This window comes from Bombus huntii, unplaced genomic scaffold (genome assembly GCF_024542735.1).
Source record: "Bombus huntii isolate Logan2020A unplaced genomic scaffold, iyBomHunt1.1 ctg00000149.1, whole genome shotgun sequence".
In the NCBI taxonomy this organism is placed as follows: domain Eukaryota; kingdom Metazoa; phylum Arthropoda; class Insecta; order Hymenoptera; family Apidae; genus Bombus; species Bombus huntii.
Window position 1 is genome coordinate 21,978 of NW_026099393.1, and position 8,023 is coordinate 30,000.

The 8,023-nt window shown below is 46.1% G+C and overlaps 1 long non-coding RNA gene and 2 other non-coding genes across 3 annotated transcripts in view; all 3 read left to right on the forward strand.

The window, feature by feature from the left end:
• The first annotated feature begins 2,373 nt into the window (after positions 1 to 2,373).
• On the forward strand, positions 2,374 to 4,296 carry LOC126877343 (small subunit ribosomal RNA). The gene has a single exon (XR_007694937.1). It is a non-coding gene; the product is annotated as a small subunit ribosomal RNA (ribosomal RNA).
• Positions 4,297 to 6,221: 1,925 nt separating this feature from the next.
• Positions 6,222 to 8,023, forward strand: part of LOC126877340 (uncharacterized) — an 18,780-nt gene continuing 16,978 nt past the window's right edge. Inside the window, exons 1-2 of the long non-coding RNA XR_007694934.1 lie at positions 6,222 to 6,307; positions 6,520 to 6,707. This is a non-coding gene — a long non-coding RNA (uncharacterized LOC126877340). The remainder of the gene's footprint in view (positions 6,308 to 6,519; positions 6,708 to 8,023) is intronic.
• On the forward strand, positions 7,863 to 8,017 carry LOC126877342 (5.8S ribosomal RNA). The gene has a single exon (XR_007694936.1). It is a non-coding gene; the product is annotated as a 5.8S ribosomal RNA (ribosomal RNA).

The following is an 8,023-nucleotide window of genomic DNA, read 5'->3' on the forward strand; positions in this document are numbered from 1 at the left end:
TTCGTACTTAGAAAATTTTCGGACCGAACACTCTTTTTCGATTAATTCGTTAAAAAGCGTTATAACGTACGAATATTTTTCAAGAAATCGTTATAACTCGATAAAATACGTCGGGATTAAGCGTTTATATCGTCGGCAGACGGATATAAAAACGTTTGGACCGACACGACCGGTCGTTGGAACATAGAAAAATTCCGAGCCGGTACGTTGGGACTTAGAAAAATTCCGAGGGCGAAAAAGTTTTTTCGAGTTTATTCGTTAAAAAGCGTTACAAGGTATGAATTTTTTTGCATAAATCGACGTAACTCGACGAAATACGTCGGGATTAATGGTTTATTTCCGTCCGAGAACGATTTTTAAAAACGGACCTATGCGGCCGGTCGTTCGTACTTAGAAAATTTTCGGACCGAACACTCTTTTTCGATTAATTCGTTAAAAAGCGTTATAACGTACGAATATTTTTCAAGAAATCGTTATAACTCGATAAAATACGTCGGGATTAAGCGTTTATATCGTCGGCAGACGGATATAAAAACGTTTGGACCGACACGACCGGTCGTTGGAACATAGAAAAATTCCGAGCCGGTACGTTGGGACTTAGAAAAATTCCGAGGGCGAAAAAGTTTTTTCGAGTTTATTCGTTAAAAAGCGTTACAAGGTATGAATTTTTTTGCATAAATCGACGTAACTCGACGAAATACGTCGGGATTAATGGTTTATTTCCGTCCGAGAACGATTTTTAAAAACGGACCTATGCGGCCGGTCGTTCGTACTTAGAAAATTTTCGGACCGAACACTCTTTTTCGATTAATTCGTTAAAAAGCGTTATAACGTACGAATATTTTTCAAGAAATCGTTATAACTCGATAAAATACGTCGGGATTAAGCGTTTATATCGTCGGCAGACGGATATAAAAACGTTTGGACCGACACGACCGGTCGTTGGAACATAGAAAAATTCCGAGCCGGTACGTTGGGACTTAGAAAAATTCCGAGGGCGAAAAAGTTTTTTCGAGTTTATTCGTTAAAAAGCGTTACAAGGTATAAATTTTTTTACGGGAATCGTTCTATCTCTATTAAATACGTCGGGATTAAACATTTTTATCGATTTTTTCAAAAAATTAGCGTTCGTCGAACTGACACGACTGGGATATTTTTCTAATTTTTTCGTTAATTAACGTTACAAGGTATATATTTTTTTGCATATTTCTACTTATTTTAACGTATTGTAATTGATTATAAACTTATTTTTTGTCCGTATTCGATAAAAGAGTATGTTTACTGATGCAATTTTTCGGTGAAAAAAAAAATTAATTTTTTGGTAAAAATGCATTTCTATTATGTTAATAAAACGTCTGGTAATGTATTTCGATGGTTGGATATTGGCTTTGTATAGTAGTGATCGAGCGTTCGCGAGACTAAGTTCCAGCGTCCCTTCCGAACGGTACGTTGCTACGGAGGTTTTGCACCGTAAGCGCGCGGCCGCTAGCCCGGCCGGCGCCGGCCTTCCGGCTGGCGCTTTCGTATCTATAAGAGAGACGTCGAGCCGGACGGTTCGGTCGGAACAGCGTTGAGCGCGTGGCTATTCTACGGCCTCGGTTGAGAATTCAGTCACCGCTCCTCGAGTCTTAGTGTATTTTACGCTATTTCTCGACTGTTCCTCCGTTCTCGTTCTGGTTTTTTCTCTACACTGCTGCGCCGCGGGTCGCTGTCCTGGACGTAATGACCAAATATCGTGGCAAGGTTCCCCTGAGTCGGGAAGCTGGTGACCTGTGTGTACGTATTCTAACAAAAATTGTTAGATGCGTGTGTGCTTGTACTAACTGAGCATCGATTCATTCAAAAGAGTATAACCGTCTGCTTTCTATAAAAACTTCTGCTTTCGCAGAAGTATCCGATGAGGCGGTAGGAGCGTACTATCTTTGCGTAGTATGTCTTCTGCCGAAAATGTTCTACCGATTGAAAGAATATTCTTACGGTATGTCCAGCGCGACGCACTGGGATACGCGCTTGTTCGTTCAGCGTGAGGTGCGTATACGTGCTTTACCGCTAAGATATTCTAATAAGTCTTTTTACACGAAGACAGCATTATGGAAATGTTCCTTTAGAAGTACGATTCTAAACATTTTATATAAGACTATGAGAAAGAGAGAGAGAGAAGAGAGGAGGTGGAGTTGAGAATTACAAAGTGGCTGCGAGCGGCGTTCGAAGATTATTACTGAACTATGGGTGTATCTCGAACGTCGCTAGGAGATATATTTTATAGATATATCTATCTTAAGAACGAAAAGTCTCGTCGTACGGTGCTTACGTCCCACCTACGACACGAAGAGAACTTAAACGAAATTTATAAGAATTGTTATACGAATAAGATCCCTGGTTGATCCTGCCAGTAGTCATATGCTTGTCTCAAAGATTAAGCCATGCATGTCTCAGTACATGCCGCATTAAGGTGAAACCGCGAATGGCTCATTAAATCAGTTATGGTTTCTTAGATCATACCTACATTTACTTGGATAACTGTGGTAATTCTAGAGCTAATACATGCAAACAGATTCCGACCAGAGATGGTAGGAATGCTTTTATTAGATCAAAACCAATCGGTGGCGGATGGCTCGTCTGTCCGTCCATCGTTTGTTTTGGTGACTCTGAATAACTTTGTGCTGATCGCATGGTCATCTAGCACCGGCGACGCATCTTTCAAATGTCTGCCTTATCAACTGTCGATGGTAGGTTCTGCGCCTACCATGGTTGTAACGGGTAACGGGGAATCAGGGTTCGATTCCGGAGAGGGAGCCTGAGAAACAGCTACCACATCCAAGGAAGGCAGCAGGCGCGCAAATTACCCACTCCCGGCACGGGGAGGTAGTGACGAAAAATAACGATACGGGACTCATCCGAGGCCCCGTAATCGGAATGAGTACACTTTAAATCCTTTAACGAGGACCAATTGGAGGGCAAGTCTGGTGCCAGCAGCCGCGGTAATTCCAGCTCCAATAGCGTATATTAAAGTTGTTGCGGTTAAAAAGCTCGTAGTTGAATCTGTGTGTCACAGTGTCGGTTCACCGCTCGCGGTGTTTAACTGGCATTATGTGGTACGTCCTATCGGTGGGCTTAGCTCCTCGCGGGCGGTCCAACTAATATCCCATCGCGGTGCTCTTCACTGAGTGTCGAGGTGGGCCGATACGTTTACTTTGAACAAATTAGAGTGCTTAAAGCAGGCTACCTTCGCCTGAATACTGTGTGCATGGAATAATGGAATAGGACCTCGGTTCTATTTTGTTGGTTTTCGGAGCCCCGAGGTAATGATTAATAGGGACAGATGGGGGCATTCGTATTGCGACGTTAGAGGTGAAATTCTTGGATCGTCGCAAGACGGACAGAAGCGAAAGCATTTGCCAAAAATGTTTTCATTAATCAAGAACGAAAGTTAGAGGTTCGAAGGCGATCAGATACCGCCCTAGTTCTAACCATAAACGATGCCAGCCAGCGATCCGCCGAAGTTCCTCCGATGACTCGGCGGGCAGCTTCCGGGAAACCAAAGCTTTTGGGTTCCGGGGGAAGTATGGTTGCAAAGCTGAAACTTAAAGGAATTGACGGAAGGGCACCACCAGGAGTGGAGCCTGCGGCTTAATTTGACTCAACACGGGAAACCTCACCAGGCCCGGACACCGGAAGGATTGACAGATTGATAGCTCTTTCTTGATTCGGTGGGTGGTGGTGCATGGCCGTTCTTAGTTGGTGGAGCGATTTGTCTGGTTAATTCCGATAACGAACGAGACTCTAGCCTGCTAAATAGACGTAACTTATGGTATCTCGAAGGCCCCCGGCTTCGGTCGGTGGGTTTTTACTACCAACGTACAAACAAATCTTCTTAGAGGAACAGGCGGCTTCTAGCCGCACGAGATTGAGCAATAACAGGTCTGTGATGCCCTTAGATGTTCTGGGCCGCACGCGCGCTACACTGAAGGAATCAGCGTGTTTTCCCTGGCCGAAAGGCCCGGGTAACCCGCTGAACCTCCTTCGTGCTAGGGATTGGGGCTTGCAATTATTCCCCATGAACGAGGAATTCCCAGTAAGCGCGAGTCATAAGCTCGCGTTGATTACGTCCCTGCCCTTTGTACACACCGCCCGTCGCTACTACCGATTGAATGATTTAGTGAGGTCTTCGGACTGGTGCGCGGCCAATGTGATAAGCATTGCCGATGTTACCGGGAAGATGACCAAACTTGATCATTTAGAGGAAGTAAAAGTCGTAACAAGGTTTCCGTAGGTGAACCTGCGGAAGGATCATTAACGATACGATACCAAAAGAATTTGACTTGAACACATATAAAAACTATGAAATATATATCACAATGGTCGGTAAGGAGCCGTACTCCTCCTGTATCGACGAAAGTATATACGACGTATTAACAAGCTATATACTTTAACAAACGAAAACGCCAGGGAGCTTGGCAACCTCCGTTGGCACGAATAGAAATATTCTTAAGGAGGAGACGACCCTCCAGCTACGGAATTATACGAAGAGAAGGTGGCACTCTCTCTCGATCATCGGGATGAAGAGATATATATATACAAGTATAAAAACGAAATGCGAATGAAACTTATTCGAGGCGCCTGCGTGAGGTCGTAAACAGAAAGACCCGCCGTCTCCGAATAAAACATATAACATATAATATATATATATATGAAATTCTAATAAAAGGGAACTCTAGCTTCGAAAGAGCCAACAAAAGTTAAGGCTCGATATCAAACGAAAAAATTACGATGGAAACCAGGTGTAAAGAGAAATGCAGTCGTGGCGCCTGCGAGAGGCCGTACACAGAAAGACCCGCCGTCACGATCTCGTATTTCGTATTTGCATCGTGGAAACCGTACAAACGAAATATAAAAGTCCATGCAAACTAATAAGAAAATCTCTAAAGTGCCTCGTGTCGGAGTGATCATGCTCGCCTATTCTCTTCTATGTTTCGTGGTCTGTGTTGCGTTTGTTCTCCTCCTAGCAACGGGACATATCGAAGACTCCTCTTTGGGATCGAACGAAGCGTCTAGAACGAGTCGACGAGAGCGAAAGAACTTGTAGCGAGTCGCGCAGAGCGAAAGGATACCGATATACATCTTCGAAGGTTCTCTTCGAAGATCCATGGATACCTTCTGCGTCGACTTCTCTCGTCTCTTTCATCGAAACTCTCGTCGTTCTCGAAACGTGCTTCCTACCCAAAGGGCGTGTGCTCTTCGTATGTCGTTTCGTTCGAAATAACGAAACCACGTGTAACATACTCGTGGATCGGGTAACCTAGAACGAAGACGCATCGCGTGGATGTTGGCCCGCTATGCGACGATGACCGATGATGATGATGATGATGATGATATGATGATGATGTCGATGTCGACGACGACGACGATGAAGACGATGTGTAGCAACGATTCGTAACTAGTCTAGCCGAAGTTCGTTCAGAGGGGAACGCCGCCGGCTTCGAAGCCTCGATGTCGTGAGTCGGACACCCGTGCCGTCGCTAGAGTTTTTCAAACTCTGCTTCTGGATATTGGGACGAAAGACCGCTCGAGGACGACGACAGCCGTGCGTGCGTATCCCATCGAATTTTTTTTACACCACCTGAACGAGACTAAAGTTTCGTCTAGTTGATCGTCTACCGTCGCATAATGTATATTATATACCGTTCAGAGGGGACCGGCTGTCTATCCTCGTTGTCGTGAGTCGGACACCCGTGCCGTCGCTAGAGTTTTTCAAACTCTGCTTCTGGATATCGGGACGAAAGACCGCGCGAGGACGACGGATGCGAGTCCCATCGAATTTTTGACTTACACACTACCTGAACGAGACTTAAAGTTTCATATTATATACCGTTCAGAGGGGACCGGCTGTCTATCCTCGTTGTCGTGAGTCGGACACCCGTGCCGTCGCTAGAGTTTTTCAAACTCTGCTTCTGGATATCGGGACGAAAGACCGCGCGAGGACGACGGATGCGAGTCCCATCGAATTTTTGACTTACACACTACCTGAACGAGACTTAAAGTTTCATATTATATACCGTTCAGAGGGGACCGGCTGTCTATCCTCGTTGTCGTGAGTCGGACACCCGTGCCGTCGCTAGAGTTTTTCAAACTCTGCTTCTGGATATCGGGACGAAAGACCGCGCGAGGACGACGGATGCGAGTCCCATCGAATTTTTGACTTACACACTACCTGAACGAGACTTAAAGTTTCATATAATATACCGTTCAGAGGGGACCGGCTGTCTTTCCTCGTTGTCGTGAGTCGGACACCCGTGCCGTCGCTAGAGTTTTTCAAACTCTGCTTCTGGATATCGGGACGAAAGACCGCGCGAGGACGACGGATGCGAGTCCCATCGAATTTTTTATTTACACACTACCTGAACGAGACTTAAAGTTTCATCCAGTTTGTCGTCTATCATCGCATATATAATATACCGTTCAGAGGGGACCGGCTGTCTATCCTCGTTGTCGTGAGTCGGACACCCGTGCCGTCGCTAGAGTTTTTCAAACTCTGCTTCTGGATATCGGGACGAAAGACCGCGCGAGGACGACGGATGCGAGTCCCATCGAATTTTTGACTTACACACTACCTGAACGAGACTTAAAGTTTCATATTATATACCGTTCAGAGGGGACCGGCTGTCTTTCCTCGTTGTCGTGAGTCGGACACCCGTGCCGTCGCTAGAGTTTTTCAAACTCTGCTTCTGGATATCGGGACGAAAGACCGCGCGAGGACGACGGATGCGAGTCCCATCGAATTTTTGATTTACACACTACCTGAACGAGACTTAAAGTTTCATCCAGTTTGTCGTCTATCATCTCATATATAATATACCGTTCAGAGGGGACCGGCTGTCTATCCTCGTTGTCGTGAGTCGGACACCCGTGCCGTCGCTAGAGTTTTTCAAACTCTGCTTCTGGATGTTGGGACGAAAGACCGCGCGAGGACGATGGATGCGAGTCCCATCGAATTTTTGATTTACAAGACACACACTACCTGAACGAGACTAAAGTTTCATCGAGTTTATCGTCGCATAACCCGTTCGGAGGGGACCGGCTGTCTATCCTCGTTGTCGTGAGTCGGACACCCGTGCCGTCGCTAGAGTTTTTCAAACTCTGCTTCTGGATATCGGGACGAAAGACCGCGCGAGGACGATGGCTGCGAGTCCCATCGAATTTTTGTTTTTTTTTTTTTTAAAAAAAAAAACACCACCCGAACGGAGATGTGTTCTATCTTTCGTCGATTTTTCATGCTTTCAGTCGGTCGCGTGGTCGCCATCCGTTCGGAGGGGATCGCCGGCTTCGAAACCTCGATGTCGTGAGTCGGACACCCGTGCCGTCGCTAGAGTTTTTCAAACTCTGCTTCTGGATATTGGGACGAAAGACCGCTCGAGGCGGACGGCCGCGCGAATCCCATCGAATCTTTACTATCACCCGAACGATGGAGAGATGCACGCGCGCTGTTTCTTGAATAATTGGACGAGAGAGTAGAATCAAACACATATATAACATGGGCTAGCCACCGTGCTTACTCGTTCGCGAGATCGTGTGCTGTACAGAGGATTCAGAATCGGGTGTATATATCCCCGTCGTTTCCTGACGAACGGAGCTTCGATCTCGATGGTTGTTATATATCATAATGTACTTTACGCCCGGCCGGCGAACGCGCGTATCTTCGCGCGTTCGTCGTTTTCTTTTTTTTTTCGAACGTTTTTGTGTCGTCAATCCTATGGCGACTTCTGCGCGTTCGATTCCCGTTGGTCGAACGTGACGGAACTCGGCTTCGCTAGAACCGAGAAGAGTACATTTGAGTATTGAACTGTTGTAAATTTATAAAAGATTACCCTGAACGGTGGATCACTTGGCTCGTGGGTCGATGAAGAACGCAGCTAATTGCGCGTCAACGTGTGAACTGCAGGACACATGAACATCGACATTTCGAACGCACATTGCGGTCCACGGATACAATTCCTGGACCACGCCTGGCTGAGGGTTGCTCACG